Genomic DNA, 24464 nt, shown 5'->3' with positions numbered 1-24464 from the left:
GAGTATGTAAACAACTATTAAGTTCAGTACATTAAAAAAAAAAAAAAAAAGTCTTGCTGCCTTTATTGATTTGGAGAAAGCCTGCCACATACTCTTACAAAGACAGGATGTCAAGCAAACCAATAAGTCATTCAAACCCAGTGTATATAAGGTTCCTTAAGTATTTGAGGAAACAACATGGAGAATTCTGAAAATCTCAGACCCACATGGGAGTAAAGAAAGAATGCATCTTAAGCAAATTTTACTTATTGTTCTCTTTGTTATCCTGAAAAAGTCACTCAAGAGAACAAAAAAAGGTTTGCAAATAAGACCATATAATCCTATTTGCAGAGGATGACACTTCTCATGAGACTTAGAAACCTGCAATACAATCTGAGCTTATAAGACTGAGAACTCCAAAGCAGGAGAGTGATCAAGACTGACAAGAGTACGACCATGGTGATCTCTCAGGAAGCTAAAATCACCCCAGTTATGCATAAGAAATTCTGGCCAGAAACTGAACACTTCAGAGCTGGTGAACTCATGATAAAATCAAACAGATGAAGAGCTAAACTTACAATCTTAGTTGTCACTTGACTCTTGTTTTATCAAAATGTAATTCTAATATAATCAAAATAAGTATATCCTGTTACTTCTCAAATTTAGAAAGGCCAGACTCCCCTGCAAATGCTTGAGAACCCTGTATTAGACCTCATAGTTCCTCAACAAAGGGAAAAGTTTAGAGTAAATGATACGCATGCTATTCCAGGAATAGTGTTCTAGGAAGGCTACAAAAGGGACAATTTCTGCTTATACACAGGGAAAAAGGGAGTTGTATTCACTGCAGCCCTAGTGTATGGTATCCAGCATGATACCTAGCACTTAAAAGGAGTCCACTACATATCTGTTAAATGAAGGAGAGGTTATAGCTAACAATTACTGAGTGGTTTACTATATGCCGGCACTGAGCATGCAGTAACTCATCTAATCCTCACAATAGCCTGATAAGGCAAATACATATTGTTATCATTTCCATTTTACAGTTGAGGAAACTGAAAAACAGAGAAGATAAGTTGCTTGGCCTAGGTGGAGCCAGGTTTCAAATGAAGATAGAGTGGCTCCACAGCACCCCCTAACCTCAATACTACATTACTATATTCCTCTCAACTTAAAAGTGAATGATTGCAAGGGAGAGACAGGACCAGCAAGGGCCAGGTGCTCAGCTATGTGGGAGTAAAGCAATCAGGACTAGCAGAAGGACAAGTTCAAAGTGAAAGGATGCATGTGAGATCTGGATGGGGAAGTGCTGGGAGTGAATGCACTTTGTGACTATAGACTCCAAGTACCTCTTAACATTGGGCATGATCTGACCTTGAGGCAGCTACAAGATGAGGATGGGCTAGATCAGTGGTTTCATCTTTGCCTATATACTGGAAGTACATGAGGAGCTTTAAAAAATACTGAGGACAAGTCAGTAAGAAAAAGACCACTGAGGCCAGGCACGATGGCTCATGCTTGTAATCCCAACACTTTGGGAGGCCGAGGCGGCTGGATCACCTGAGGCCAGGAGTTCAAGACCAGTCTGGACAACATGGTGAAACCCCATCTCTACTAAAAATACAAAAATTGGCCAGGCGTGGTGGTGGGTGCCTGTAATCCCAGCTCTTCAGGAGGCTGAGGCAGAACTGCTTGATCCCAAGAGGCAGAAATTGCAGTGAGCCGAGATCATGCCACGGAACTCCAGCCTGAGTGACAAAGCGAGACTCCATCTCAAAAAAAAGAAAAAGACTACTGAATCAGCACAAAAAATAGCACAGGTTATACACTTACAGACCACAGAAAAGGAAATATAAATGACTTTATGCATATGAGAAGATGTTTGACCTCATTCATAATTAAAGAAATGCAAATTAAAATGCCAAAGAGGTATCATTCTTCACCTAATTATATTGGTAAAAAACTCCAAAACATTCAAAACAGCCTCATCTCTAGTCTAGATTATTGTAATAACCTCCCAACTGCTCTCTTAATCAGCAAAACAGCTTTTTTTTTTTTTTTTTTTTTGCTCAAAACCTGCGTTGGCCGGGGTGGGCAGATCACAAGGTGAAGAGATTGAGACCATCCTGGCCAACATGGTGAAACCCCATCTCCACTAAAAATACAAAAATTAGCTGGGTGTGGTGGCGCACATCTGTAACCCCAGCTCCTTGGGAGGCTGAGGCAGGAGAATCATTTGAACCTGGGAGGCAGAAGATATAGTAAGCTGAGATTGCGCCACTGCACTCCAGCCTGGCAACAGAGTGAGACACCGTCTCAAAAAAATAAAAAATAAAAAAACCTACATTGGTTTTGCATTTCATTCATAGTAGCCAGAACCTTTACAATGGCCTACAAGGCCTTACGTAAATCTGGCTCCCAGTCACATCTCTGGCTTCTTCTTATACCATTCACCTCTTCACTTACTCTTCTCTAGCCACACTAGTCTCCTTTCTGCTCCTCAAACTCACCATATAAGCCTCCACGTTAGGGCCTTTACAATGGCTGATCTCCTGCTTCTCCCCCAGACATCCTCAAGGCTCACTCTCTCACCTTCTTAAAGTCTTCGCTCAAATCTCACCTCTCAGCAAGACCTCTCTAATTCAAATTGTGATTCTCATCCTTTTACTCAAATAGGGCTCTATTCTTCCTATATAAGCACTTTTCACTTTCTAATCTACTATACAATGTACTTGTATTTATTTTTTATTTTCTATCTCCCCCAACTAGAATGTACACTTCATGAGGACAGAAATGTCTGTTGATGTACTCCAAGTACCCATAAGAATGTCTCACCACGTGTATGTATAAAGATACATTCTGCAACACTGATAACATCAGAAGATTCAAAACAACTCAATGTCCATGAATACAGGACTAAGAAGTTAAATAAATTACAGAGAAATCACACAGTGGGATACTAAACCGTTCTTAAATAAATAAAGCAGTAAACCTATTTCCAGTATGGCCAAGTAAACTCTCACTGAACTGATTCTCCTGCAGGAAACAATAAATTCTGAACAAACTGTAAAAAACAATCATCTAAAGGTACCAAAAAGTCAATGAAACAGGTGGACACTGGAGGCAAGTTAACATCTGGAAAAAAAGAACAGCATAGGATGCATTTCTCTCCCTTTTTTTTTCTTTTAATAGCTTGAATTTGAAGGCAAGCCCATCTATTCCATGTGAAATAGCTAAAATGCCACTGGAAAATAGTCATACTGGTTTGAAGACCCAGCGATAAGGGCTCATATTCCACAGCCCCTGGAATATGGAGGAGGAAATATTAGAAATAAAAATCTGAGGCCGACAGCGGTGGCTCATGCCTGTAATCCCAGCACTTTTGGAGGCCAAGGTGGGTGGATCATGAGGTCAGGAGTTTGAGACCAGCCTCGCCAATATGGTGAAACCCCATCTCTATTAAAAATTTAAAAATTAGCCAGGCTTGGTGGCAGGCAACTGTAATCCCAGCTACTCAGGAGGCTGAGGCAGAAGAATTGCTTGAACCCAGGAGGCAGAGGTTGCAGTGAGCCGAGACCGCGCCACTGCACTCCAGCTTGGGCAACAGAGTAAGATTCCGTCTAAATAAATAAATAAATAATCTGGAGAGAGAGGGAGCTTCATATTCTAGTATAAAACTGTTCGAATCTCTATCTGACCCCTGAACCCCGCCCCCCCCCCCACACACACACCTGGAACCAATTCAAAGAAATTTAGCTACGAGATTAGAATTTGAGGTGCCTGCCACCCAATGCAGAAAAGTTTTGTTGAGACCCCAGCCAACTAACTGCCTGCCTAAAAAATTTTTTTGGCCAGGCATAGTGGCTCACGCCTATAATCCTAACACCTTTGGGAGGCCAAGGCGGGAAGATTGCTTGAACCCAGGAGTTAGAGACCAGGCTGGGCAACATAGCAAAACCCCATATCTATAAAGATAAGACAACAAAACCCCATATCTACAAAAAATTAGCTGTGCATGGCAGCATGTGCCTATAGTCCTAGCTACTCAGGAGGCGGAGGTGGGGGGATCACCTGAGCCTGGGAGGTGGAGGTTGCAGTGAGCCAAGATTGCACCACTGCACTCCAGCCTGGGTGACAGAGTGAGGGCCTGTCTAAAACATACACACACACACATACACACACTTCACAGGAACATAATAGAATCTAGGTTCTACAACATATAATTTTACAATGTCCAGAATACAATCCAAAATTATTCAACATATGAAACAGGAAAAAATGATCCATTCTCAAGAGAAAAAAAACTGTAAGCAGAAAACTACCCTGAAATGACCGAGATGTTAGAATTAGCAGCAAGGGGCCAGGTGTGGTGGCTCATGTCTGTAATCCCAGCACTTTGGTAGGCTGGGGTGGGTGGGTCACTTGAGGCTATGAGTTCGAGACCAGCCTCACCAACATGGCAAAATCCTGTCTCTACTAAAAATATAAGAATTAGCCAAGTGTGGTGGCACACAGCTGTAATCCCAGCTACTCAGGAGGCTGAGGCATGAGAATCGCTTGAACCTGGGAGGCAGAGGTTACAGTGAGCCAAGATCACGCCACCGCACTGCAGCCTGGGTGACAGAGGAGACTCTGTATTCAAAAAAAAAAAAAAAAGGAACTAGCAGCAAAGTTACATTATGTTCAAAGAGATCAAAGAAAATATGCTTTTAATGAATAAATGTATGGAGAATTTCAGCAGAGAACAGTAATTATAAAAAGTAGCCAAACAAATTCTAGAATATGATATTCAAATTTAAAACTCACTGGATAGACATAATAGCCAAAAGGAGATGACCAAGGAATCAAGATTAATCAACAGAAATTATACTACCTATTAGAAAAAAAGAAGTTAAAAAAATGAACTGAAGCTTAGGGACCTGTTAGACAATATTAAAAAGTCTAACAGAAGGAGAGGAGGAAAAGGGGGGAACAGAAAAATATTAAAAGACCTAAGACCCAAAAATTTCCTTTGGTAAAAGGCATATTTACATATTCAAGAAGTTCAGTGAACTAGATTAATATAAAGAAAACCACACAAGATATGTTATAGTTTAACTGCTAAAAGCTAAAAAGACATATTATTTATGGGGAGCAACAATTCAAATGATGGATGACTTCTCAAGAGAAAAAATCTGAGGCCAGGAGACAAGTGGAACAACATCTTTAAAGTCTTTATAAAGTGCTGAAAGTAAAAAAAAAAAAAAAGAAAACAAAAAAAAAGAAAAAACTGTCAACTCTGAATTCTATATTCAATGAAAATATCCTTCAAAACTGAAGGCAAAATAAAGATGTTTTCAGTAAACGAAAATTCAGAGAAATCACTGCCAGAAGACCTGCACTACAGGAAATACTAAAGGGTGTTCAAGCTGAAGAGAAGTAAAGCCAGACAGAAACCTGGATCTTCAGAGAAAACAAAAACAAAAACAAACACAAACACAAAACAAACACAAACACAAAAACAAAACAAAAAAAGGGAAATGATAGATATGTGGGCAAATAAATTCAAGACCTTTTTCTCTTAATTTCTTTAAGATATAGACTAAAGCAAAAAATCATAACATTGTGGAAGTTATGATCTATATAAATGTAATACAAATGACAACTATATATGGGGTGGGAGTTAAATAGACCTATATGGTTGCAGGGTTTCTAAAATTTTCATAATCAGGTTAGAAAAAATAATGCAGCTTCTTACATACTGACATGGAATGCTGTTTAAGGTATTTTTCAAAGGAAAAAAAAACAGATTCGGAATACTATTACAGAATGATACTTTCTTAAAGTAAATACATATACATATCCAGAGAATATTCTGAAAGGATAATACATGAAACTGGCAGGGGCAGGGGCAAAACTGGGTAACTGGAATGCAGGGGTGGCATAGTATTTACATTAATATTTGAATTTTTTATATTTTATACTGTATAAAATAAATACAAAAAATTAAATACCCACAAAAATCAAAAAGTAAAGGCTCTGAGAACTTCTACAATAAGAAAACGTTTAAATTTTCCTTGATCCAGCATTTTACAAACCTATATGACTACAGGAAACTGACTCCTCTCCCTTTTTCAAATAATAGCTATTTCTATCCCAACAGTGACTGGTATTGCTTACACCATATTAAAAAACACTTATTTTTTTAAATCAATTTTTTACTAGTTGTACCAACTAAATCTAGTAAGAATATAACTCAGGTCATTTGAAATATTCTTTTTTTTTTTTTTTAAAAAAGAGTCCATCGGAGTAACTTCAAATATAATTGCAATTTCACTGGCAGTCTAATAAAATTCCATCCACTAAAGTTCTAGACTTAATATTTTCCAAGACATTCTTAAATTCAGTCACTGTCCCATGCTTACCTGTTTTTAAAAACTCATTGGGTACCTCTGTTATTACTGTCCAAACTGAATGATATCAACTATTTCTGAAAACATAAAAAATTGCTTGTTGAACATACAAATGATTCCATAAGAAGATGCCACAATATATTTTAGTTGCTAAAGATTAATATGAAATGATATCACATGACCTGAGTCATATTCTTACTAGATTTAGTTGGTACAAGTAGTAAAAAATTGATTTAAAAAAATGTGTTTTTAATATGGTGTAAGCAATACCAGTCAGTGTTGTGACAGAAATAGTTGATTCATATGAAATGATATCAACTATTTCTGAAAACATAAAAAACTGCTTGTTGAACATACAAATGATTCCATAAGAAGATGCCACAATATATTTTAGTTGCTAAAGATTAATATGAAATATAACCATTATTTTGATACAAAAAAGAAAAACAAACCCACAAATTCTTGTTAAAGTTCAACAGATATTATTTAAATTGTAGTATCTTGTTTTTAACAATTTAACAGTTGAATAGTGAAAATTTTTTCTATGATACATTAATTTCACTGGTTTGAGTTTCTAAATCCACTTGACAATTTTCTTTAATAGTATATTTTATTCAATTTATCTTTGTACCTACACTAACAAAGGAAAAAGAATACAATTTGTGAATACCCAGAAATTCCTTAATCATGGAGAATGTATACAATTGTTTCTATGCTCTTTGAAGGCAGGACATGATCCTAGTTTCATTTGTGCTAACAAGGAGAATTTATTACTAAAAGATCTGGGAGATGAATGAGATGCTAAAACGAAAGACATGGAAGCCTAGCAACATATTCTAGTCTAGCTAACCCTTCCTAAGAAAAAAAGATAGTACTAATAGTAAGGTGCTAATGAGCCGTACTTGGTACCCTCATGCTCGACAACCTTCTCAGATCACTCAGGTTGAAAATAAACTTCTGTATTACAACTGAAACTAAAAATTACACTGAAAAGGATGTGTTTAGCACCGTAGAGGCTCCTACATATTTAAAGCTACTTCTTTAAAATTCCATGTTTTAGATGTTTGAACAAGACATCAATAATTCCATTATCCTTGTTCTGGTTTGATATTATTTTTATCTCTCCCAAACCATAAAATTTGCAAAAGAAAAAATTCAACTGCAAAATTATTCAATATTTGGAAACGAAAATTTAACAAACCCTCTTAAGAACCAATAAAAGAGCTATCAAATAGAATACAAATAGATACCTAAAATTTTATACACTGGTAACAGCATTCAAATCAAAGAGGTGAAGTATTTTAAGAATATTTACTCCAGTTGTGTTAGGAACAAACTAAATTATGACTTCCTCGAGCCAACTAAATCCAGTAAGAATAACATTCTGTTGCTAATATGATCATATGAAATAATTATTTTTAAAAAGAACTTAGCCTATCAAAGTCAACTTCAAATATAAAAAGTGTTCCCCATCAATCAAGTGTATAGAAACAATATAAAATTATTCAAGATTTGTTTATTTTACAAAGATACTTCTCAAACCCAAGTGCTTCCTATAATAATATACATCATATACTGTTTACTGATCAATAGGAAAAAAGAAAAAAATGAAACAAAATTAGAACAAAATATACAACTTCTACCAGAAAAAAAAAGAGAGTAGAACCAGCAGGGACAAATAAGTGGAACTGATTAGAAGACACTGACTTAAAGAACTGGTTATATATAAAACATAGCTTCCTATATTGGATATACCTAAACTTATAATCCCATACACTCTATTATTCATTAATACAGACTAGAGGTCCACAAACGTTCTGAAAAGAGCCAAATAGTAAATATTTTAGGCTTTGCAGGCCATAAGGTTTCTAACACACCTTCTCAATACTGCTGTTGTATTGAGAAAGCAGTCATAGACAATACATCAACAAATGAGGGTGGTGGTGCTCCAATAAAATTTTGTTTTTATGGACACTGAAATCTGAATTTCATATAATTTCTACACATCACAAACCAATCTTCTACTAATTTTTTCAATGATTTTTAAATATACAACCTTAGATCATGGGACATACAAAGAAAGCAAGCTGTGGGCTCTAGACTGCCAACCCCTGCCTCATCTAGAAATACATGAAAAGTAGTTACTAGAAATATTTTCCAAACATTCTTTCTAATAACTGAATATCAATAATGTTGCATTTTTACTGTGCCATTATTTTTACCATATGTAAGTTCTAAAACAGTATAATCTGCCAAAATAATGACGGAATCAAAGCTAAGAAAGCTAAAATGAAGTATTCTTAATATTTCAAAGCCACAAAAAAGAAGCAATAAAAAAAAACAGAAAAGTGTTGTTTCATTACACATTCCTAGGTCATAAATTTCACATAGACTTAAACTAACTCTATATAATACTTGCCCACTGAGTGATACAAAGTTATTAGTTACATTATGCCAAATTTAGAATTTCATTAATTCCAAATGTAATATAGTATTAAAATGTGGCCAAAAGAATCCTGGAGCCTGGGTGACATGGTGAAACCTCGTCTCTACAAAAGACACAAAAATTAGCCAGGTATAGTGGCCCTTGGACCACCTGGTCTATATTAACGAGCTACTAGGCAGGCTGAGGTGGGAGGATGGCTTGACCCCAGAAAGTGGTGGTTGCCGTGAGCCAAGATGGTGCCACTGCACTCCAGCTTGGGCAACAGAATGAGACCCCTGTCCTCCTACCCCTGCAAAAAAAAAAAAGAATCCTGGTAGTTTCATAGTTAACACTGTTTCATATGGTAATACTGAAATGTCTTAGAAAACTCAAAGGACAAAGTTGTGAAAACTGTATTTTAATTATAGCTTACCCTTTAACTAGTTGTTAAGATCTTCAGCAAATCATGTCAGCCAGCATTTCCTAAAGTTTGCCCTGTATCCACAGATGATTCATTAATGTAACAGGATCTATGGCCAACTGAGTCTGAGAAATGCTGCACATTATATACATCTGTAGAAGATTTATAATGTACTTAAGCATATCGTAAATTCTGAGAAGTTCTGCAGTAAAGAAAACTGTTGGTTTAATCTGGTATTGTCCAAACTTAACTACTTTTTGTGTGTCATACTTATTAACATCCAAAAAACCCTAAAATTTCTTAAAACATACTTTAGAAAATTTTCTAATCTCTAGTCAAAATCAGATAAACATCCCTTTGGGTTCTAAATTTTAGAATTCTGTGAGACTAATTCTAAGTGGTAATTTTGTGAAAGCTGTTCAACTATTAAGTTCAGGTTTAGAAACCTGGAACCTCTGGATCAAATGTACTCTTTTATACTCCCACAACACTGTGAACTTCCTCTACTAGAGCACTTATCTTTAAGTAGACATCATTTCTCTAACTTTCTAGACTTACTCCTTAAGTGGGAGATGGAACCATCCTAGTTTCTTCAACACTTAGGAGAATGCTCGGATCACTCACTAAATGTGTTTTGGTTTTGGTTTTGTTTCTATTTTATTGCAATAATCTCCCACTTGATCAACCCATAACCACTCTTGCCTTTCTCCTACTGCTTCTCTATGCAAACATGGTCAGGTCTCCTCCACTCAAAAACTTTCATCTTTGCCAGGTGCGGTGGCTCACGCCTGTAATCCCAGCACTTTATGAGGCCAAGGTGGGTGGATCATGAGGTCAGGAGATCAAGACCATCCTGGCCAACATGGTGAAACCCCATCTCTACTAAAAATACAAAAATTAGCTGGGCGTGGTGGCATGTGCCTGTAATCCCAGCTACTCACGAGGCTGAGGTAGGAGAATCTCTTGAACCCGGGAGGCGGAGGTCACAGTGAGCCAAGATCGCGTCACTGCACTCCAGCCTGGTGACAGAGCAAGACTCCGTCCAAAAAGAAAAAAAAAAAACTTGCATCTTCCACTCTTCTGAAAATGAAGACCAAATTTCGTAAAATAGCCCTGGAGGATCTAGTCTCTGCCTACCCTCTCCTGCTTTACCTCTTTTATCACTGCTTTTCTTTATTTTATCTGCTTTAGCCATACAAAGTTAATAAAGATGAAACTAGACGGCATAGAGAAAAAAGCAAGGCAGGGGCCTGGGGAATGTCAGGGTAGGGTAGGGTGGAGTCGGTTGGGGTGAAATGAAAGGCAAGACTGAAAAGGTTACATTAGACCTTGGCAAATGAGAGAGAACAGAAAATAAATACCTCTAAAATGGGAGTATACCTGACTTGTTTGGAAACTGCAGCCAGTGTGGCTGGAGTGAAGTTGGAACAGCAGGGAGCAGCAGGTGGGTTAGAGAAGTAATAAAGGTCTGAAAAAGCAGGGCTTTGTAGGGTGATGTATATGCAATCAACTCCCATAGTTACCTCTCTCATCTAGATCTCTCCTGAGTCCAGTCTCCTACATGAAACACATATTTGACAACTCCTCTTGGATGTCTTACAGACATGTCTATCCCCGAAGTCTTAGCTGCACTCCAAATCTGTTTCTTCTCCATTCTTTCCCATCTCAGTAAATGGCAGTAACCTCTATCCACTGGCAAAAGCAAGAATCCTAAAAGGTTCTCCCACTAAATTTAGAATAGACATGAAATTCCAATTAAACATCCTCCACACTAGGCAGCTATAGCCTTTAATTAATATAGCAAATATGGTAAAGACCCTAATCCCATACATACAGTACTCCATTAAGTATTACCACCCACTCACATATTACACACATAAAGGAAGGAAATCACTTGCATCTGAGTCCCAATCAAGGAGTTCACATTCCTATGGGGGCAGAGACTAGGTGAAGTGGGACACTGAATCTGCATATCCTCTGAAATGCCCAATGTCCATCTAAGACAAAATGGTACCTGTACCCAGAGGGTTAGCCCAAATAGTATAATAGCTTCGAGCTAAGAGGTAGCCATCATGGAGGAAGAGGTCCTTATGGCCTCTGACAATATCAATTTAAAAACAGGAGGTCCAGTGAGCCCATCAAGCAAGATCAACATCCCATATACCTGTACTTTTATACTCTAAAAAGAGATGGGAACACAGACTAGGAACTACTGCCATGTTTGAAAATGCCCCCATGTTTGTTTTCTGTGCTACTGTCTGTTACTTCATAGTGACTAGAAACAAACTCTACAACAAAAATGACAATACATTATGGTGTATTACTACAGCAGAATACTATGTAAATTTATTAAACAGTTGTACACTTAGTTACATGGAAACTCATAACACATTCTGAAGTGAAAGCATAGTATATAATTTGCATAAATAGATACACTCATATAAAATGCTACAGCTGCACCTCTGGTAAGCCAAAGCTTTGTATGGACTTGTCCTAGAAAGCAGGGAAGTGAGGAACTAAGGCAAAATGAAAAATTAGAAATAGATTTTGAAAAGTAAGTTTTACGAACTTACCTGACAAATTTAAGAGAAGTGAAATTATACATAGTGTATTCACTGATCACGATGGAATCAGACTAAACATCAATAACAAAGATAACAGGAAAAATCTCCAAACACTTGGAAACTACACTTCTAAAATAATCCAGGGGTCAATGAATTATCAAGGGAAATTTTTAAACTGAACGAAAATAAAATACAATATATCAAAATTTGTGAGATGCAGAAGTGAGAAAAATTCATAACACTAAATACATAGATCAGAATTAGCCAGGTGTGCACCTGTAGTCCTAGCCACTCAGGAGGCTGAAGCAGAAGGATCACTTGAGCCCAGGAGTTTGGGGCTGCAGTGAACTATGATTATGCCACTGCACTCCAGCCTAGGCAACAGAGTAAGATCCTGTCTCTTAAAAAAAAAAAAAAAAAATGTTATGAAGAATGGTCTGAGAAAAAAAAGAAAGAAAAGACGAAACGTTTCAAATAAATAATCTAAGCCCACACCTCAAGAACAAAGAACAAGAAGGGGAAAGTAAATCTAAAGAAAGCAGAAGGTAGTAAATCTAAGAAGAGAAATCAATAAAACTGGAAACAGAAAAAAACTATACATAAAAGCAATTAAACAAAATCTTGGTTCTTTGAAAAGGATAATAAAACTGACAAACTTCCAGCAACACTGACAAAGAAAAAAGAAGACACAAATCATCAATATCAGAAAAGAATCAGGGATTATCACTAGAGACCCTGCAGACATCAAAAGAATAAGGGAATACTAAGAACAATTCTACACACAGAAATTTGATAATTAGACAAAATGAGCCAAATCCTCAAAAAGCACAAGCTATCACAACTTACCCAATAGAAAGATGACTTGAAAAGCCCTATAAGTATTCAATAAATTGAATTCATACATTTAAAACTCCTAAAAAAGAAAATCTCCAGTTGTGGGTGTTTTCAGGAAGAATTCTGCCAAACTTTTAAAGATGTAATGTCAACTCTATAAAATCCCTTCCAGAAAACAGAATAGGAGAGAATGTCTCCCAACTCTTTTTATGAGTACAATAGTATCCTGATATAAAAATCAGAAAAAGAATGCCAAAGGGGTTATGGTGGGGGGAACTACAGACAAATATCGTCCATGACTATAGAGACAAAAAACCTTAATAGAATATTAGCAAGTAGAATTTCGCAACATACATAAAGAATCTTAGACCATGACCAAGTATCATTTATTGCAGGCATACAAGGCTGGTTCAATGTTTAAAATTCAATCAATGTAATCTATCACATTAACAGGTCAAAAATGAGAAATCATATGATCAGTTAATTGATGCAGCAAAACATTTAACAAAATTCAACACCCATTCATGATAAAAAAAATTCTCAAAAAACTAGGAAGAAGAACATGTCCAGTTGGATTTAAAATATTTACTAAAAATCTACACCTAAAATCAGACTTAATGATGAAAGACTGAATGTTTTGTACATGAAGAATGAGGCAAGGAGGCCCACTCCCACTACTCTTACACAACACAGTGCTTGAAGATCTAGCCAGTGCAATAAGGTAAGAAATGAAACACGTATTAGTCCGTTCTCACATTGTTATAAAGAAATACCTGAGACCAGATAAATTATAAGAAGAGTTTTAATTGGCTTATGGTTCTGCAGGCTGTAAGGGAGCATTGAGGCTTCTGCTTCTGCTTCTGGGAGGCCTCAGGAAATGTACAATCATGGTGGAAGGCAAAGGGGAAGCAGGCACATCTTACATGGCCAAAGCAGGAGGAAGAGAGAAAGGAGGGAGGTGCTACAATTTTAAACAACCAGATCTCATGATAAGTCACTCACTATCAGGAGAACAGCACCAAGGGGATGGTGCTAAACCATTCATGAGAAACCATCCCCATGATCCAATCACCTCCCACCCCACCCAACCTCCAACATTGGTACAATTGAATATGAGATTTGTGTGGGGACACAGATCCAAACCTTATCAAAATGAAAGGCAAGCAGATCAGAAACAAAGAAATAAAAATGTCCCTATTTAAACATGAAATAATTGTCTGTGTAGAAAGAAATATATTTTTAATTACCTAGAACTAATAAATGAATTAGCAAGTTCATAGGACACAAGCTCAAAATACAAAAATTGAAATGTATGTCTACATACCAGCAATAAATATATGGAAGGTGAAAGTAAAAATACAAGAAAAGATTTACTCTAAAATTTACATGGAAAGGCAAAGAAAGCAGAGTACTCAATTTTGAAAAAGAATAAAGTATAAGAAACCACTCTATATTATTTTAACACTTATTATGTAACTTCAGTAATAACACTGTGAGGAGTTGGCAGAGACATAGAGTTCAACAGAACGTAATAGAGAACCCAGAAACAGACCCACACTAGTGTGGCCAACTGTCTTTACACAAAGGTGAAAAAGCAATTCAATGGAGGAAGGAGAGCTATCCAACAAATGGTGCTGAACAACTGGATAACCACAGGCAAAAAACCGAAACAAAAACCTTTGACCTAAACATGACACCTGATAAAAAGAAGCTAATTCAAAATGTACATTTAAATGTAAACCATAAAACCTTTAAAAGAAAACCTAGGAGAACACCTTTGGGGATCTAGATTTGGTGAGGAGATTCAGACTTGATACCCAAAGCACACTCACAAAAAAAACTGATAAACTGGACTTCATCAAAATAAAAAACTTTTGCTCTATGAAAAACTATGTTAAGAGGATGAAAAGACAAACTATGAACAGGGAGAAAAGATTTGCAAACCACATATCTAACAAAGGATTTATATCTAAAATATATACAAAACTCTCAAAACTCAACAGTAAAAAAAAAACAATTTTATAAAAAATGTGCATAAGACAGAGATATTTCACCAAAGACACACAACCAGACACACACACACACACACACACACACACACACATACACGCACATGAAAAGATGTTCAACATCCCTAACCATTATGGAAATGTAAATTAAAGCCACAATGATAATATAACTACACATCTGTCAGAATGACCAAAATAAAAATAGTGACAACCACAAATGCTGTGGAGGATGAGAAGAAACTGAATCTCTCATACATTCCTGATTGTGATGCCAGACAGTTCAGCAACTCTGGAAAATAGTGTAGCAGTTTCCTAGAACACTAAACATATATTTATTACACAACTGAGGTATCACACTCCTGTGTACTTATCCCAAAGAAATAAACATTTATGTCCATACAAAACCCATACATAGATATTCATAGCAGCTTTATATGTATAGCTAAAAACTGAAGAAAAACAAAACATCCCTCAATAGGTGAAGGGTTCAACAAACTGTGGTACACAGAACACTACTCAAAAACATAGAATACTATTCAAAAAGTCACATACTATGATTCCATTTATGTAATATTCTTGAAATGACAAAAGCATAGAGATGGAGAACACATTCATGGTTGCCAAGGGCTAGAGATGGTAGGGTAGCAGAGGTGAAGAGAAGAGTAGTAAGGGACAACATAAGGAAGAGCTTTGTGGTGACAGAGTAATTCTGTATCTTTTTTTTTTTTTTTTTTTTTTTTTTGGAGACAGTCTCACTCTGTTGCCCAGGCTGGAGTGCAGTGGTGTGATCATGGCTCATAGTAGCCTCAAATTCCTGGTATCAAGCAACCCTCCCACCTCGGCCTCCCAAGTAGCCAGGACAACACACATGTACCACCATGCCTGGCTAACTTATTTTTATTTTTGTAGAGACAGGATCTCACTATGTTGCCCAGGCTGGTCTCACACTCCTGGTCTCAAGCTATCTGTCCCACCTGGGCCTCTCAAAAGAGCTAAGATTATAGGCATGAGTCACCATGCCTGGCCGAGTTCTGCATCTTGATTGCTGCAGTGGTTGCATGAATCTACATGTGGCAAAATGAAACAGAACTACAACACATACATTTACCAATGTCAGTATACTGGTTTGAAATATTGTCCTACAAGTCTGTAAAATGTAACCAATGGGGGAGACTGAGCGCAGAGTACATGGGCTTCTGTGTGCCATTTTTACAACTTTCAGTGAATCTCTAATTATTTCTAAATAAAAAGATTTTTTAAAAGGAAGACAGAATAACTAAATCAACAGTAATTAGCAGTATCTACATTCTCAAGTTTCCAAATACGTATCTTGAAAATTTACATCCCACATATACTATCATTCCTAGTATTTTCTTGAATGATTTTATTTCATGGTGATTTTTATTCTAGAAAAAATACGTTCTGAAGTGAGGCTTCGAGTGTTTTACTTCATAGTATCCAAAATACCCAATAACAAAATTATTTTATAAAATGGGTTTGAGTTTTGCAGAAATAGATTTATAATCCAATTCTATAACTTACTTCATAAATGATACTGAGCAAATTAAACTTGAGTCTCTGTTTCTTCATAACTAAAACAGGAATAAAATATATATACCTTGGAGAACTACCACGTCTGTGTATAAAGAAACTGGCAGTGTTCTACACACAGTAGACTACATAACTTTTACTGTTATCATCTTATCTCCCTGAAGGTAACACACATTCCTATGGGCAGGAATAATTTCATGTATTTCCCTTGAATCACCTTACTGCTGTCAGCATGGTGATAAGTATACAAAAAATACCCAACATGCAATTTTCTTTGAACTTTTAACTTCTGCCATTAAAATTACCCTTTTTCTTTACTGCAAATGGTTATCCCCTGATTTTCTGAAAAGGGTTAGGTTTGGACTCTTTCAGTTGTGTCTTGTTTTTCAAATGCGAGTTTTCTTGTTTTTGTTTTTTAGAGACACAGTCTCTCTCTGTTACACAGGCTGGAGTACAGTGGTACCATCATAGCTCACTGCAGCCTCAAACTTGTTGGCTCAGGCGATCCTCCTGCCTCAGCCTCCCTAGTAGCTGGGACTACAGGCCTGTACCAAATGCCCAACTTATTTTTTAATTTTTTGTAGAGACTAAGTCTTGCTATGTTGCCCAGGCTGGTCTCAAACTCCTGGCCTCAAGCAATCCTCCCACCTTGCCCTCCCAAAGTGCTGGGCCACCAGGCCAGCCTCCAATAAGAGCTTTTTGATGAAGCTAATATGTAGTTTCTAAAGGCATCAAGCCAAGAAAGAGTAGTTCAACGGTGTAATAGTTCAGAGATGCAAAACAAAGACTGAGATTTCCAAACATTCTGCACATCCCATATTCTTGTTTCTAACTCAGCCAGTTAAAAATATTTTTTTGATATCCAATAAGTGGCATTTTTCCAACGTCTCATCACTTCATACAGATCATTATTCTTGCTTACCATTTAAGTAAAGACTTCTATTTGTATTTAAATTGACTAACACTGCTCCCCATTACCCCTTTCTCAACACAGAGCTCCAGGTTGCCGACCCTGATCTTTTGCAATTTTCTAGAAATTATTTCTAAACTCACCTATTCCTCATTATATTTGTTCCATCACAATAGAAATTATAAAAAAGATAATACCAGCCCCCACTCTGTAATTTGGTATCTTCTCTGAAGAATTTATTCTACTAATTCTTCTCCTAGTTCTAAACTCCTAAAAGGAACTGTCAAGTAACTATCAAATAGGATTAACAAACTCAACTTTAATACTGCTCACTAAGCTTCTTTCTCTTACTTATAAAAGTCATATTAAAATGTACTATGATGGACAGGACAGTTTGTATATTATCATCAATATATCACAACAAAAGTTCCAAACAAAATGCTTTAGATATCTTTGAGAAGGTTTTAGATATCTTTGAGAGCACACTACTCAAAGATGCTCTTCTATACTTTTTTATGTTAGTATATATGTCTTCTATATTATATATATATATATATATATATATATATATATGGTGCAAAGATAGCACAGAGTTCCCATACACCCTTCATCTAGCTTTCCCTAACGTTAGCAACTGACAAAAACACAGTAACACTGGTCAAAACTGGAAACTGAACATTGATACAACAGTGTTAAGTAAATCGCAGATTTTATTCAAAGATTCTGTACTTTTTGAGTAACTGGTGACACTGGGGTGGGGATAACTGAATATCCGGAGGTCTTGGGAGAATTTCTATTATCATTCCTAATTTAACATGGTCCCAGCTGCTCTATGATGAGCTTTGATTCTCTATGAGAGCATAGAGTCATGCTAACATAGAATCTTATGTTGGATGAAACCTTGGAAATCATTTAAATTTTTTTAAGTATAAATTATGACCCATTAACAGGTCATGAAATAAATTTAATAAACCACAACTATAATTTTTTAATACAACAAAATAGAAAATATTAGAGTATAATACAGATGTTATGGGTATCAAATTTTTTGTTTTAGTGATATATGTAAAAATGTATATGTGTGTGGATGTAGATATGTATTTATATACTGGGTCACATTATTTTTAAAAATTCCTTAGCAAAGGTCAGAGTCAAAAATGTTTTAAAAGTCACTCATCTATATCAAACCAAAGAAAGTTCTCTTTAATATTCCTGACAAATGATAACCCCCATCTCTAACTAAACACTATTAAAGGTAGAATATTTGCTACTTATACATCAGACGGTAATACGTATCAGGAAATTTTTAATGTGGAACCAACATTTCTCTGTTGACTTTTGATCTACAACTCACAAAAAGGGCGAGTTTTTTCCTTCTAAAGAAAAATACTGTGCAATCCTATTTCTTTTTTTCCATCAAATTAGTGAACAGAAGTTCTTACACCTAGAAATCAAAAGTTCCAAAAAAAGTTTCCTTTTCAGTTCCCAAGAAGAGACTCTGAAAATAAAGGGCAATAATAGAAGAACAGAAAAATATATATGTAAGGACTCTAAATGGGAGAATAGAAGCAAAAACGTCAAGTCGATAAAGGAACATCTTTGAGGAAATGATATAAATATTGGATCCTGCCCCTGGCCAGCCCTGCCCGGCCATGCGTCCCTCCTCCCCACCTTGCGGCCGGCAGCAGCCCTCTAGCTTTGGCTCCGTGGACTGGCTCTCCCAAAGCAGCTGCTCAGGGCCGACCCACACCCCCAGGCCTGCCGAGGTCTCCCTGGGGAGCCTCCCTGGCCCGGACCAGGCATCCGGCCCCGAAGAGCCCCCTCACGCCGTCAGCATCAAGGAGGCTAGGTCCTCAAATCTGCCTCCGCCAGAGAGGGCCATGGCTGGGTTGAGGAAAGGGCCAAACGCCTGGCGGGCCCACTGTGTCCACACAGCCTTCACCACGGAGCAGGTCCGTGGCTTGGAGGGCATCTTCCGGCACCACCAGTACCTGGGCCCTCTGGAGTGGAAGAGGACAGCCTTCACCACGGAGCAGGTCCGTGGCTTGGAGGGCATCTTCCGGCACCACCAGTACCTGGGCCCTCTGGAGTGGAAGAGGCTGGCCAGGGAAATGCAGCTGTCGGAGGTTCAGATAAAAACCTGGTTTCAAAATCGCCGCATGAAACACGAACGGCAAATGCAGGACTCCCAGCTGAACAGCCCCTTCTCGGAGTCACTGCACGCACCCCTGGCTTTCCACTCACCGTCTTCTGGCCTTGCCAATGGCCTGCACCTGCTGTGCCCTTGGGCACCCCTGCCTGGGCCCCAGACTCTGATGCTGTCCCCTGGCTCCTTCTGGGGTCTCTGCCAAGTGGAACAAGAGGCCCTGGCCTCTGAGTGGGCCTCCTGCTGTGGGCAGCCTCTGGCGTACCACCCCCCAAAGCCCAGGAAGTGGCATGCATACGCTGGGACCAGCCCTGTCCACGGGGCCCTGGGGCCCGGTGTGCTCTGCCGGAGACGGGATGCATTTTGAGGAAATGCCTCTGACTCCAGGCCTCCCATACAGGTCTGTGCAGATTGCACCTGGCACCTACCCAGAGAACTCAGCTGTTCTGTTTACATCGTGGAGTCACCTCTCACCCTGACCCACGCAAAGGTTCTGGAGATTTCTGGAGAATATATTTATTAAAGCCACCTCTTCACCAAAAGTTACCAAAAGGGTTGGTTTAGGAAGTAAATGAAGGGTCAGTGCAGAGTCAAACGCAGAAGTCGGCTTGTTATAGGGAGGGCTTTCAGCATATGATAAAAGGGTAATTTGTTTTTTAAAAAGTGTTGGAAAAACTGGTTTTCCAGTTGGAAAAAGTAAAGGTTGTAAGCTTTGTGTGTAAAAAAGAAAACCATGAAGGATTGGAAGGGGAAAAAAAAAGAAATTATATAAATAAAATTATCAAACTCAGGCAGATAATTTCATAGAAGTATGCATTACTTACTAGCAAATCTTCTCATTTTGGAAAATGTTTCACTTTTTAATTTTTTTAGACACACGAAGAAGAAAAACTTCCACATTCAAAAGAAAGACTAAACCATGCACAAATGAACCCTTTCTGTTTCCTTTAACATATAAGAAAGTGATTTCATGAAATTTATTAAAACTGTTATTTCTGGCCAGGCGCGGTGGCTCACGCCTGTAATCCCAGCACTTTGGGAGGCCAAGGCACACAGATCACGAGATCAGGAGTTCAAGACCAGCCTGGCCAACATAGTGAAACCCCATCTCTACTAAAAATACAAAAAAAAAAATTGCCAGGCGTGCTGGCGGGCATGCTGGCAGGCGCCTGTAATCCCAGCTACTCGGGAGGCTGCGGCAGGAGAATCGCTTGAACCTGGAAGGTGGAAGTTGCAGTGAGCGGAGATCGCGCCATTGCACTCCAGCCTAGGTGACAGAGCAAGACTGTCCCAAAAAAAAAAAACAAAAAACACTGTTATTTCTGTCCAATTCCAAGCAACCAAAGTACTTCATGTCATTAAATATGTATGTGTAACACACATACACATACATATATACATATAGATATTCACCAAACCTGTATTCAACTAGCCACTTCATTCTACTCAAAAGGCAGATCCTTAGCAAAATGTATGACAGAAAAAAATAAATTCTGAAGTAAAAAAATTCACCAACTAGATAAAACTCGATGTATTCCACAGTTAAGGGGACATCTTAGGGCCTAATTAAAGCCCTGCTTCTCTTACTTTGCCCCAAATTCAAACTATAATATCAGTTTTCAAGATAATAGCAATTGAAAAGCATCAAAGAAAGGAGCAAGCAATATGCAAAGGTGCACTGACAAAAACAAGAAATAAGATGACAATCTGACAACGATTTGGAAAGTAACTAAAAGCACACTTGGGTACTCTAGAAACAGATGTCTAGGATTATCTGGTATAAGGACAAACCATGTATATATCTCATGAGGCTTGTAATACTTATTGTTTATAAGGTTGACAAAGAGTCAACAGCAAGTATTCTTTATGCTAAGAATTGTGGCATTTTCTATTTAAGGATATAAAAAATATATGCCATAACTTTTAGAAATATTTCTATCCAAAATTACTGAACTAAGTAAAGTTTTAGGTTCCAAAAAAAAGTGAACCCTCAGCAATGTGGGGAAGCTAGCTGTCCAGAACAATTGTCCCTAAGGAGTGTGGTTAACTGTAATTCTTCCCTTCTTCTTTACTTCTTTCAAAACTTCTATGACTATTCAAACCATCTCATAATCTTTGATGTTAATAGAGGGTAATGTGTTTTGGGTTGTGGGGACCAGTATTTAAATGACTGGACATAGAATTACTTGGGGAAGTTTTAAAAAACAGTGGGGTTCAAGCTCTGCAACCATAAATTCTGATTTAATTAGTCCACATAAAGCCTGGGCATCAGAATTTTTAAAGCTGCCCAGGAAAGCCTGATGTTCAGTCAGTGTTAGGAACCACTTAGGTAAACAGTTTTCTTCATGACACCTTTAGGAATCTTCAAGAGAGATACAGTATGCAGCATTTCCAAAATTTGTCTTCAAATCCCTTTTACCATGGAACATCTTATAACACTGACTTAGGTAACTCTTCATCTGAAAATCAAGGTAAATATTAAGTTTAGAATCAAGTTGTATAGCTTTTCAAACTTTGTAAAAGTTCTGATGTGGTTAGGAAGAGGGAAGGGGAGGGAAAAAATAAAAGGATGACTTACTTTTATCTTGCTACCACATTTTTTATATTACAAAAATTCCAAATGAAATATTTTAATTTAAAATTTCATAGTTTATTTTAATCATGCTTATATTAAGCCTGTGACTCAAAAGCATTTACATGTTGTGAAAGCTAATTTCAAAGATAAAACCGTGCTGCCCTCTAATGGTTCAAGATAAATATTTTTACCTATACATAGTAGTAAGGTGATAAATACAATTTTATTATTTTATAAATGGGAGGATTACATTATATACCAGAAAAGAAAAATAAGATTTCAATTTTTGGTATAACTGAGCCCAAAAAATTAACTACGACTGCTATGTTCAAGCTCAAGACCCTTTTAATTGTCCAGGCACACTGGCTGACCCCTGTAATCCCAACACTTTGGGAGGCCAAGGCGGGAGGATTGTTTGAGCCCAGGAGTTTGAGACCAGCCTGAGCAACATAGTGAGACCCCATCTCTACAAAAAATAAAAAATTAGCCAGACATCATGGTGTCCCAACTACTAGAGAGACCAAGGTGGAAGGATCACTTGAGACCAGAAGGTCATGGCTGCACTGAGCCGTGATCATGCCACTGTACTCCAGCCTAGATGACAGAACAAGATTGTCACAAAAAAAAAAAAAAGAACTCTTTTAATTATCAAACCATTTCTTAAACCACCATATTTGCCTATGCATGTGTAAATCAGGATAAAAATGTACACCTCTTCTGCATTCTGCAATAGCCATCTCTAACTTAGCTTCTTTTTCAAATAAATCTATGGCAGTAGTGTTCAAACTTGAATGCTCGTACCCTACAAAAACATTTTAGAAAGTTACACATATTCTTGCATATTTCTTCTTACAGCTAAAGTTTTAATTCACATTTTTAAAACTGCATTAAGTACTTGCAAAGGATGTAGTTTCTAATTTACTGTAAATATTTACATTTTAAAATAAAATTATATCACTCTTTTAAGTGTATCCAAAAACTGAACTATCATAGCAAGCTGACATCCACCTTTATCTACTTAAAAAATACATAAATTCTGTTAAATACAACAGAAATTTTACTCCAGCTGTATCTTGTTTAACTTGCATTTTACTGCACTCTCTCCAAATAATTTCATCCTAATTTCATATTTTATAACTAAAAGTCTTTTATTCCTCATTCTACCATAATTCTATGCAACAAAAATAGATATATTAATTAAAATTATAGAAGTTTGTATTTCCAAGTAAGTTAGAAAATATTTTGTGCAATGAGCCATTATTGCAATTATTAGCAGATAATGAAACAAATATTATAATTTTAATACATCTTTTTTTTTTTTTTTTTTTTTTTTTTTGGAGACAGAGTCTCGCTCTGTCGCCCAGGCTGGAGTGCAGTGGCGCGATCTTGGCTCACTGCAAGCTCCACCTCCTGGGTTCACGCCATTCTCCTGCCTCAGCCTCCCGAGTAGCTGGGACTACAGGTGCCCGCCACCACACCCGGCTAATTTTTTGTATTTTTAGTAGAGACAGGGTTTCACCGTGTTAGCCAGGATGGTCTCAATCTCCTGACCTCGTGATTCGCCCGCCTCGGCCTCCCAAAGTGCTGGGATTACAGGCATGAGTCACCGTGCCAGGCCACATAATTTTTAAACAAAAAGTAAAATATTAATGGACATGAAACTCACTGACATTTATAGAGCTTTTTTTCTTTATATTGATGTATCTAAGAAAGAATATTTCTTACTGCTAAAATGAGATAAGTTCTCAATTCTACTCTTATTTCACTTATTTCAGGTATAATCACTAAGAAATGTAATTCACATTAAAAACTAAATCACTCTGAGTTTTGTTATAACAAGGTCACTCAATTTTTTCTATGCCAAAACACACACTGTGATCTACCATCAGAAATTATTTTTAATGATGTGGCAATTGATGTTAAGTCCTCTCACAATTTGCTGAAAGCAAGTAACCAGAAACTACCTGACTTACAAAGGATGCATTACACATTTGCTACAATTATTCAGATTCTCCATTTCTGGGAAATATTCCAAAACAGTATTACTATGAATTATACCTGCTATTGTTTCCCTTAGCAGTTTAATTTTATATACTCCAAAAGGGTAGAAAACATCAAAATATTGTTAATTCCAATATCCTTTTGCTGAAATAACATTTGTTTTATAAAATGCTTTGATCTTATCATACACTTCAAATACATTTTACCCAAATGGTAGAGCTGCAAACAGCTCATTTAATTTATGGTAAACACCCGCTGTCAACCAAATGCCAAATCAAAATCTGCCTTTATTTCTCAACTCAAATACATTTCAGGCTTAAACAAAAAAGATTTTAAATTTGTCTCATAAAACAAGGCCCATATATACACTACATACAAGAGACACCAAAAACAGAGAAAGGCTAAAAAGTTGTACTAGCTTAATGAAAACGGAAAGCAGTGATTGTTATGCTGATATCAGACAAAGAGTTCAAGCAAAAAGGTATTAATGGCGAACACTAGGTATTAATGCTAAAACCTGCAATTCTTCAGTGATATATAACAGTTATGAATACCTATGCACCAAATAATGCAGCAGCCACCTGAAGCCAAAAACTACAGGAGATGCAAGGAGATATAAACAGAAGCACACAAATACTAAGAGATTTTAACACATCACTC

The 24464-nt window shown here is 37.1% G+C and overlaps 1 protein-coding gene and 1 pseudogene across 20 annotated transcripts in view; one reads left to right on the top strand and one right to left on the bottom strand.

The window, feature by feature from the left end:
- The window catches only part of STAU2 (staufen double-stranded RNA binding protein 2), a 330469-nt gene that overhangs the window by 212594 nt on the left and 93411 nt on the right, over positions 1-24464 (bottom strand). The window lies entirely within an intron of this gene.
- Positions 12886-19707, top strand: LOC101124749 (homeobox protein VENTX-like; annotated as a pseudogene).

Source organism: Gorilla gorilla, chromosome 7 (assembly GCF_029281585.2).
Source record: "Gorilla gorilla gorilla isolate KB3781 chromosome 7, NHGRI_mGorGor1-v2.1_pri, whole genome shotgun sequence".
In the NCBI taxonomy this organism is placed as follows: Eukaryota; Metazoa; Chordata; class Mammalia; order Primates; family Hominidae; genus Gorilla; species Gorilla gorilla.
Note: the sequence above shows the minus strand (reverse complement) of the source record. Positions and strands in the feature narration are given on the sequence as shown.